General features: G+C 38.2%; 1 protein-coding gene across 4 annotated transcripts in view; it reads right to left on the reverse strand.

The window, feature by feature from the left end:
• Positions 1-10,121, reverse strand: part of GAPVD1 (GTPase activating protein and VPS9 domains 1) — an 82,952-nt gene extending 72,831 nt beyond the window's left edge. For all 4 annotated transcript variants that reach the window (XM_003407735.4, XM_010587629.3, XM_010587627.3 and 1 more), the window contains exon 1: positions 9,982-10,121. The gene's annotated coding sequence lies outside the window, so the exon portion shown is untranslated. The remainder of the gene's footprint in view (positions 1-9,981) is intronic.
• Positions 10,122-10,475: the final 354 nt, after the last annotated feature.

Consider the following 10,475-nt stretch of genomic DNA (forward strand, 5'->3'; position numbering starts at 1 on the left):
ACTCCATGTGACAGAGCAGAACCACCCCATAGGGTTTTCTAGGCTGTGATCCTTGTAAGAGCAGCTCGCTAGGTCTTTCTCCCACAGCTGCTGAGTGGGTTGGAACCTTCAAAACTTCAGTCAGCAACTAAGGGCTTTAACGGTTATATCACCAGGGCTTCTACTAAAAATTCATTACCAAACTATAAGTAGTATTACTATCACTGATTGTGTTCTACCTGAAAGGAACCTTCTGGAACACACAAAAAATTACCTAGTTAAAACAGCTTTTCAAAAACAAACCAACCATTAAGATGCCTCCAGAAAATTATGGAGTTCATGATTTTAAATAGCTATATAAACAAGAAGAAACTCAATGAATGTTAGCTATTATTATCATTAAAATTATGCTTTGAAATGATAGAAACAGAAACTTATTCATAGAGAAAATTAATAAGCCACTTTCTGCCACAATCGATGTAGGCCATTACAATCTTCAAGAGTTAAGATAGTAAAAGGGACTTTGTTTTGGAGGAGTCAAAGTTATATTCCTTGAGTTCTAAAGCAGGTAGTAAAGATGAAATGAATAGTTGCTGTATTAAAAAAAAAAAATTCTAAGTTTTTCTGCAGCAGAAATCTATTTTTGTAAACATTTTGCAATTCTGCCTTAAGTAACATGACTTTTAAACCTAATATATTTTTATCAGGTAATAAGGATTTATAAACAATGGAAGTACAATCAGTCTTCTGCATTAGAAAGTGAAAGAAGGCAGTTCAGAGTAGACTGAAAGTAGGTAAGTTAAGCCTAAGTTCTAAAAACCTGAAAAATACAAGTATTTTAAGTTAAGACTAAGTTGTTTGGGAAGATAATATTTGACTCTGTTCCTGAGAAAAGGGAAAAGGCTAATAATATTCCATGACTAACTTTGCCTTTTAAATTTTCTAATAGAAAAACAACACTTTAGTCTTTTCAAAGATTCATGAAAAATATATTAAAAACATAAATTAGTAAGAAAAAAAAAAAAAGGAACTGAACACGTTCAGCAACATGCTTTCCACAAGTATCTGGCATGGGTGTACCAGCATTACATGGAAGCAAGACCAAGCAAGCACCTTCTCAGACAGACATCTTAGATTAATGAGTAGACATTCTGACTATGTTTTTATGGTTACAAGAGTACGCTTAAAGCCTTATAAAATATGGCTTACCAGTTTATATAAACATAATTTTGACTTTATATATACAATTACAATGTTAGCATTAAAAGTTATAACTTTCCTTTCAGATACAAATACTTGTTAGGTATCTGGTTCATATTCAAACCTAAAAAAAAAATTACAGAGACACTTATAAGGTCTGTAAGTTTTTTTTTTTTCTCTTTTAATTCACCCCACCATTCATTTCTATATATTAAATATGAGAACTTGAAATATCAACAGATATTTACTGTCTCCTCTGACCACTGCACTGCAGAGTTCAAAATTGGGTCTCAGTCTATAAACAATAAAGAATGTTCTTTTGAAACATTTTTGCAAAAATCATAATATGTATTTATACATATTCAGAAAAGTAAGAAAATGTAGGTAAGCATAAAGAAGGAATTTTAGTTACCTATAATTTCAGTAACGAGAATCAAACAACTTGATGCCTAAAACTTCTCAAATGTATATACAATACAGAAACTATTGGTCCTAGATCCTTTACAAATGAAAACACCTTGATTAGGATTATCTAAGGAGCTAAAGCCAAAAATAAATCTATACAAATGTAAGCTTAAGCAGTTAAAACGTAAAAAATACATAACTGAAATCCATTTTGCCTAAGAAAAAATTCCAGAGAAGGAAATGCATGTTATGAAAAAACAGAAAAGCTCCACAAAGTTGAAGGGAAAAAAAAAAAACCTTTTTCCAAGTACTAATCTTGCCAAAGTGAAAACGGATTTCACTTATATTAGCATTTAAAAAAATATCACACTTTACCTCTAAGGTTTGTAGAATAACGTGTAACCAACTCTCCCCAATACCACCACTGCAAAAACTCTCCCCAATACATTGACCCGATTATAAAAAAAAGAATAAAGTGAAATGTTCACTGTGAATATATCCATTTTCCCTCTTAAACCACTAAATCTTCTACAAACACTAGGGATAATTTTCTCCTAACAAATAAACTAAATTGAAGAATATCACTTTTAAGGAGACCTGGTAGCACAATGCTTAAATGCTCAGCTACTAACCCACCAGCAGCTCCAAGGGAGAAAAGACCTGGTGATCCGCTCCTATAAAGATTACAGCTTGCGAAACCCTATGAGGCAGTTTTACTCTGTTCTATAAGGTTCTGTGTGTCAGAATCAACTTGATGGCACACAACATCACATTTAAAGAGTAGTCAATTTTGTATTGTTAGTCACACCCAAAAAAAAGTTAATATATATGGTCACGGTTCCCAGAATAACATTAAAAGACACCTTGTGAAGACACTACGGCAAGAAACCAAGAGACCTACATAAGTGGAAAAACATACCTTGCTCACAGATAGGAAGACTCAACAGTGTGAAAATGTCTATTCTACCTAACACGACCTACAGATACAATGCAATCCCAACCCAAACTCCAATGGCATTTTTTAATGAGATGGAAAAACAAATCACCAACTTCATATGGAAAGCGAAGAGACCCCAGCTAAGTAACGCATTACTGAAGAAGAAGAACAGAGTGGGAGGCCTCACATTACTTGATTTTATAAACTATTATACCGACATCGTAGTCAAAACAGCCTGGTACTGACACAACGGATACAAAGACAAATGGAACAGAATTGAGAATCCTGACATAAATTCATCCACCTATGAGCAGCTGATATTTGACAATGGCCCAAAGTCCTTTAATTGGGGAAAAGACAGTCTTTTTAACAAATGGTGCTGGCATAACTGGATATCCGTCTGCAAAAAAAAGAAACAAGATCCATACTTCACGCCATGCATAAAAACTAACTCAAAATGGATCAAGGACCTAAATATAAAATCTAAAACGATAAAGATCATGGAAGGGAAAATAGGGACAACACTAGGAGTCCTAATACACGCTATAAACAGCATATAAACCATTACTAACAATACACAGACATCAGAAGAGAAACTACCTAACTGGGAGCTCCTAAAAAGCAAACACTTATGCTCATCAAAAGACTTCACCTAAGAGTAAAAAGACAACCCACAGACTGGGAAAAAAATTTGGCTATGACAAATCCAATCAGCATCTTATCTCTAAAATCTACAAGATACAGCAAAACATCAACAACAAAAAGGCAAATAACCGCAATAAAACATGGGCAAAGGATATGAACTGGCACTTCACCAAAAAAGACATTCAGGCAGCTAACAGATACATGAGGAAATGCTCACAATCATTAGCCATTAGAGAAATGCAAATCAAAACTACAATGAGATACCATCTCACCCCAACAAGGCTAGCATTACTCCAAAAAACACAAAGTAATAAATGTTGAAGAGACTGGAAAACTTATACACTACTGGTGGGAATATAAAATGGTACAATCACTTTGGAAATCAATTTGATGCTTCCTTAAAACGTGAGAAATAGAACTACCATGCAATCCAGCAATCCCACTCCTTGGAATATATCCCAGAGAAATAACAGCCCTTATACAAATAGATATATGTACACCCATGTTCACTGCAGCACTGTTCACAATAGCAAAAAGATGGAAACAACCTAGGTGCCCAACAATAGATGAATGGATAAACAAATTATGGCACAGTCACACAATGGAATACTATGCAACAATAAAAAACAACATAGATGAATCTGGAGGGCATTATGCTGAGTGAAATTAGTCAGTCACAAAAGGACAAATACTGTACAAGACCAGTATTATAATAACTCAAGAAAAGGTTTAAACATGGAAGAAAACATTCTTTGATGGTTACAAAGGGTGAGGAGGGAGGGAGAGGGGTATTCACTAACTAGATAGTAGACAAGAATTATCTTAGGTGAAGGGAAGGTCAACACACAATACAGGGAAAGTCAGCACAACTGGGCTAAACCAAAAGCTAAGAAGCTTCCTGAGTATAACCAAACACTTCGAGGGACAGTGTAGCAGGGGCAGTGGTCTGGGGACCATGGTTTCAGGGGACATCTAGGTCAACTGGCATAACAAAGTTAATTAGGAAAATGTTCTGCATCCCACTTTGATAAGCAGCATCTGGGGTCTTAAAAGCTAGCAAGCGGCCATCTAAGATGCATCAATTGGTCCCAACTCACCTGGAGCAAAGGAGCATGAAGAACATCAAAGACAGAAGGAAAATATGAGCCCAGGAGACAGGAAGGACCACATAAACCAGAGACTCCATCAGCCTGAGACCAGAACAACTAGATGGTACCCAGCTACCACCAATGACGATCCTGACAGGGAACACAACAGAGAGACCCTGATGGAGCAGGAGAAAAGTGGGGTGTAGAACTCAAATTCTAGAAAAAAGACCAGACTTAATGTTCTGACTGCAACTGGAGGGACCCCAGAAGACTTGGCCCCTGGACTCTGTTAGCCCGAAACTAAAACCATTACCAAAGCCAACTCTTCTGACAAAGATTAGACTGGACTATAAGACACAAAATGATACTTGTGAAGAGTGTGCTTCTTAGCTGAAGTAGATACATGAGACTAAATGGGCAGCTCCTGTCTGGAGGTGAGATGAGAAGGCAGAGATGGACAGGAGCTGGCTGAATGCACACGGCAAATACAGGGTGGAAAAGAGGAGTGTGCTGTCACATTAAAGGGAGAGCAACTAGGGTCGCATAACAATGTGTGTATAAATTTTTATAAGAGAAACTATCTTGAACTGTAAACTTTCACTTAAAGCACAATAAAATAAATAAATAAGACACCTTGTAGGGTGGTAAGCACTGTGTGCCATCACTGGAAAGCAGTTTGCAAACTCACAGTGGAGCCAGCCAGGTGAAGTGGGAAGTGACAACACAGCAACAATGGCCAAAAAAGCACCAAAAGATAGGGCTTGTTTTAAAGTGTGGGGTGTGGTACCAAGGTGGAAAAGAGTAACAGAAGATTGAAGGCTGGAGCACCAAAAGATACCTACTAATTACTGAATGAACACCATATTCTCGATACTTTCTGTATATTATGAGATTTAATCCCATGTGATACGTATTTCTCACTCCCATTTTACAGATGATGAAACAGGTTCGGAAAAGTCAGATATCTCACTGCCTGATCACTCAGCTATAATGCAACAGAGTAGTGTTTAATATCTAGATTTCTTTGACTCCAAAGCCCATACTCTTTCCATTTCCCTGTGCCGCTTCTCTGGCTCTTCTTCAGTTTACTGACATCCTGTGAGTAATGCACTACAGTGGACTTTAGGAGTAGTTATCCATCTGGAGGTAAATGATCCCACAAGGGCCCACAATAAACTTTTGATCATAATGGGGCAAAAAGCTGGGTAGCCCAGTTTTTTGCAGACGTTTTTCATCCTGAGCTACCTTTATAATCTTTTCTCTTGTCTTTCCTTTTCAGGCACTTAACACCCTAGCTCCCCTCATGGCCCCCAAAATAAAAAATAATTTTTTTTTTTTTAAGACTTGGATATTTCCCCCATTGGATTTACAAATTCTTTTGTCTTTTCTTTGTTCAAGTTGTTCCCTCCTCCACCTGGAGCCCTTTTCCAACATCCCCATGGCCAATTACATCTAGGATTCAAGGTCTAGTTCAAACATCATCTTCATACAGCACCCCCAGATTTCCCACTTCCCTATTTAAAAGTGGTATCTCCATGAGAGGGCAGAGGGGGTCAGAAGCTGCCTGAGTGGACACAAGGAGAGAGTGGAGGGAGAATGTGGTGTCTCATTAGAGTGGAGAGCAATTAGGAGTGTATAGGAAGGTGCGTATAAATTTTTGTATCAGAGTCTGACTTGATTTGTAAACTTTCACTTAAAGCACAATAAAAATTAATTAAAAAAAAAAAGTGGTATCTCCAATCTAAATTTGTTTGACCCTTTATACCAGTACCTCTACTAAGAACTCACGACTTTGAGAAAGTAAAAAAGATTATCACACCACAGAGTACTTAATAGTTACAAAGGAAAAAAGGTGCCTTTACAATAGAAATCTAGTGAATATTACCTTAATCAAATGATCAAATTCTTCAACAATAATGAAACTGACATCATGTACCTCTGATGTCATACAATGAGAGACCTAAAATCACCTAGGTAGCATTCTGGACATGTAGGTCTAGACACTTATAAAAATGTCACTGTCATGAGAGACCAAAAAAAAAAAAAGGCTGGCGAGCCATTCTAGAGTCAAGGAGACAACTAAATGTGATGCAAGATCCTTGACTAGATCTTGGATTAAACCAAAAAACAAACAAACAAAAAAACTAAGGACGGTATTGGGACAAATGGGGAAATTTGAATACGGCTAAGTATTATAATATTATATTATCTGTGTTAAATTTCTTGACTATAATGACTGTATTATAGATATGCAGGATGAAGTCTTTGTTTTTGGAAAATACATGCTGCAAGTGAACTGTACTGATGGTATTTAAACCTAACTCTCAGATAGTTCAGCAAAAAAATATCTGCATCTATGTGTTTTGTGTAAAGCAAACATGACAAAATGTTAACTGGCAAATCTAAGTGAAGGTGTTCACCATACTATTCTTAAAACTCTTCTGTAGCCTTACAATTTTTCAAAACGAAGAACTGGGAAAAAGTATTCAGAAATTATGGATTAGTGAAAAAAAAAAAAACAGAAAATAAAGGTCAAAGAATAATTTAGCACACGTATTCTGCTTCCCAGAATTAACTGTTAAAATACTGTCATAGTTGTCATAGTTGCTTCTAGTCATATATACACATACGCATACATGTGCATAAGTACATATGTGTGTACACATATATATAAAGGGGATTATCATCCCCTTTGCAACCACCTCCCATTCTTATTTCCTTTCAGAAGTTGTGAAATTATAGGGTAGGATATGCCCATCTTCAGTTTTACTAAGTACTACAAATATTTTCTTCAAAGGTGGCTGTACTGATTTACACACCACCAGCAGTTTCTACCATCACCATTTCACCACATATTCACCAATACGTGGTGTTGTCAAACATTTTTTTATCAATCTGATATGAAAAATGCTGTATCACTTATTTTAATTTATATTTCACTGATTAATAGGGCATGCATGACTACCAGGCTCCTAAAGAACAGTACATTTCTAAAGCTAAATTTTCAATCCTAATATTAGCACCAGTATCTCCTCTAAAGCTACTTTTTTTACTTTTGACAGAAGCAAATCTGTGGTTCTTCAGGATTCTTCAACTTAACATACCGAACCAGACAGTAATTAAGTAATAAAATAACCAACCTAGAATTACACAATAAAAGAACCTCAGCAAAATAGGATTTTACCTACAGGCCTTTTCTTTTATTACAACACCATAGAAAGTTAAAGCTATTCAAAAGCTATTTAGTACGTGGCAGCACGTACTAAAATGCACTAAGATTAGTCCCCTATGAAACCAAAGGCCCACAAAAACAGCACACAGTGTTTGTGAAATAATTTCCTGTCTTTTAAAAAATATAAGATGAAAAGATTCAACTCAGTATACATATTATTTGCAAGACTAAAAAAAAAAAAAATGGATGTGCTTTTTACCTAGAAATAAAAAACCTAGGTCCTATAAATTAACTTATTCATTTATTTATTCAGCAAATATTTACTGAGCATCTAGTATGTGCCAGCTGCTATTCTGGTACAGTGGTAAAAAAAAGACACCCCATTTTCTCACAGAGCTGACATTCTAGTGGAGATACAAAGATTATAGGACTGAATAAACATGCAAATAATATAATGTCTGATAAATACATGCTACAAAGAAAACAAAGAGGCAGGGGACAAAGAATGACAAGAGGAGTAGAGTAAGGGCACAAAAAATGGCAGGCAAGACCTCTCCAACACAGTGACTTGTAATATGGCATGTTCAGTTCAGCATAAACTGTTTCAGCACCAATAACCTGTTTCACAAATACTTTCTTTCACTTTTCCATACTCTCCTTTAAAAAAAAAAGTGTGCGCAGAGGTTTTCCATTATTGCTATTATTTTAGAGGAGAAAAAAATTTTCATACAAGATGTGGCAGGTGCTTTACAAATAGATGTAAGTTTTGAGCCACACATACTCTGAAAAAATGTTAAGGGTAATTCATCAGTGAGAAATCTGATCCCAAAATGACACTGAACTACAAAAATGACTTCTCAACTCTCCAACTCCATAATCTGCATGCTTACTTTCTATAACAGCAATAGGAACATATATTTGAAGAGAGATCCTGCTACTTTTCACTTAGCGTAGAAAAACTAGGATACTCTCTCTTTAAAAGCCACACTATTTACATGATTTAAAATAAAACCAGGATACACTAAAATTTCCTTTCACAGGTTTACAAAAGAGCTCAGAAGGCTTCAAACACTTGTAACCGGAAGGTACCTTAATAGAAAAAGCTAGGCGCCAACGTATTCACTGCACCTTCTTCCTAAGATAATTTTGCTGATACCCCAGTATCCTAAATAAAATGTCATCTATTCTATTTTTCAAAACTACTGTTTTGATCCCACCCAAATCTTTATTTTTATTTCCCTAATTACACAATTCCCTTTTTCATCTGTACTATCAATCTACTTTGTCATCCTTCTTACCTAATGGTTCAAATATTTTCCCAGAAAAGATTATAAATCTCAAAAAAACTTATTTCCACTTCAGGAGGTCTTAATCTTTTTGTGCCAAACCTACGGACTCCTCAGAATGCTTCTAAAAGCAATATATACGTGGGATTACAAAGGAAACCAATTATATTAAAATAATTATCAAAACAAAAAAAAAACCCAGATATGACAATATATGTACGAATTTATTTCCACATTAAATAACACTTCCACTAGAAGGTTTAACAACTACCACAAATTTGAAGAAGTGATAGCCATAAACAATATTTTGAAATATTTGCAACAACCGTAAACATGATACAAAAACATCTGTAATTTTTATTGGTGACAAACTCACAGGCATTGCTAATACTACTGCGCTTTGTTTGCTACATTCATAATTGAAGGAAATAATAAATTTCAGTCAGCAGTTCATAAAAATTAAAGGTGTAATTTTATCCCCATTTTAGTTCAAGGAGCCCCTGAATTCTATCCACCAACTAACAGACCCCAAGTTAAAGGGTCTTTCTAGTTCAAAGCCCTACACGAACTGATTTTTGCCGCAATTTTAAAAGCACTTGTTTCTCCGCTGACCTAGCTCTCGTCTGAACATACACCACGCTTCCCTGTTTTTATGCAGATTTATACACAAAACTCTGTTTACTCCTGCGGTTTGCTCGACCAGCACCCATTAAATTTTGCCAGTTAGTAAAAGACGAAATTGAAGGAAAGGAGATGGGAAGCAACCAACAGTCCCTCACTTCCAGACCTCCAGCAGCAAATGGGGAGATGCCAAGTGTGCACGTTTATGGTAGGTGGGCTGCCCCCAGATTCGAAGGTCCAGCTTGTCACTGTCCCCGAAGCACATCTCCACCAGCAGCACTGAGAAGACACTCCATCTCCTCGCCTCTGTGCTCGCTTCCCTACCTGCCGGATCGCTCGCCTCTGGCCCCCACCCGAAGTCGCCCCGAGGTCTAGCTTTCCCTTCCCATCCCCCACGCGTCCCTCCCTCCCGTCCACCCTAGGCTACCCTGGCACCTACACGCCGCCGCACCTCTTCTCCGGGGCTAACCGCGTCGCCTCCCATTCCCACCACGTCCGACACGAGAGGGAAGCGGCCAGGGCTCCTGGAATCAGCAGGACCGGGCGGCCCGGTCGTGAGGCTCAGGCTGCGGCCCTAGGCCGGAGCAGCCTGGCCTCTGGACAAGGATCCACGCGCCTAGGGCGGGTTAACGGGGGGCGTGCACTCACCAATGTGCTCATGCGGAGGAGGGCACGGAGGTCCACCGGATGGCCACTCGTGGCTCGTAGACGTGGTCCTCGCAGAGAACTGCCACTGCCACCGCCGCCGCCGTCGCCAGCTAGTTGCCTTCTCTGCGTCCTGCGGCGGCACAGCCGCCACGCCACCACGCTTGCGCGGTGCCGTGGGGGCCGCTGGGACCGGTAGTTCTGCCCGGGCGGCCAGCGGCCCTCCTTCCGCTTTAGTCAGCCACTTCCGCTGCGGGCTGGAGAGGTCGTGGGTGTAGGAGGACGGGAAATTCCCTTCCGGGAAATTTTTGACCAAGTGTGGGCCGTAGCTTCCGCGTACGGTAATGCTGGTCAAGAAGAATCCACCTGAGGAAGTACGTGTAAAGTAAAACAATTTAGAGCATTTACGTTTTTTATAACAACTCTCACTTGTCCAGGACAAATGACATATAACGCGCACAACACCCCTCACACACCTTCCCCTTGGTTTCTGTTAA

Source organism: Loxodonta africana, chromosome 9 (assembly GCF_030014295.1).
Source record: "Loxodonta africana isolate mLoxAfr1 chromosome 9, mLoxAfr1.hap2, whole genome shotgun sequence".
In the NCBI taxonomy this organism is placed as follows: domain Eukaryota; kingdom Metazoa; phylum Chordata; class Mammalia; order Proboscidea; family Elephantidae; genus Loxodonta; species Loxodonta africana.